Source organism: Cydia fagiglandana, chromosome 1 (assembly GCF_963556715.1).
Source record: "Cydia fagiglandana chromosome 1, ilCydFagi1.1, whole genome shotgun sequence".
Lineage (NCBI taxonomy): Eukaryota > Metazoa > Arthropoda > Insecta > Lepidoptera > Tortricidae > Cydia > Cydia fagiglandana.
In genome coordinates this window covers 30,478,309-30,478,653 of record NC_085932.1, presented here as the reverse complement: position 1 = coordinate 30,478,653, position 345 = coordinate 30,478,309, and the positions used below count along the sequence as shown (strand labels likewise).

Genomic DNA, 345 nt, shown 5'->3' with positions numbered 1-345 from the left:
TGTCAAAGAAGACGTCAAACAAAAGCAGGGGTGCGAAACTCCTGAGATCGGTCAAACTCGGCTCCGCTCGGCTCAGCATTGCTCCGAGCAATTATTAGGGTTGGCACCACTTGACTTCCTTTTGCGTGCACGACCACAGATAAGATAATCACTTGATTTTTGACAACCCTAAATAGCCGAAAGGGATAGTGTTATATATTAGAAAGGGCCAGCATGATTCGATCCTGAACCGCTGTCAAACTTCGGTTTTGTAGGAAGCTTCCTTTCTGTACGGTAGTACTATTATTTATTCTGTGGCAAAAGTAACACGTTTGCGTTTTGTTTTGTTTCATGTAAACTTTAATA

At 42.3% G+C, this 345-nt stretch overlaps 1 protein-coding gene across 1 annotated transcript in view; it reads left to right on the top strand.

The window, feature by feature from the left end:
• LOC134669492 (uncharacterized) overlaps positions 1-345 on the top strand; it is a 245,804-nt gene that overhangs the window by 31,423 nt on the left and 214,036 nt on the right. The gene's annotated exons all lie outside the window — the stretch shown is intronic.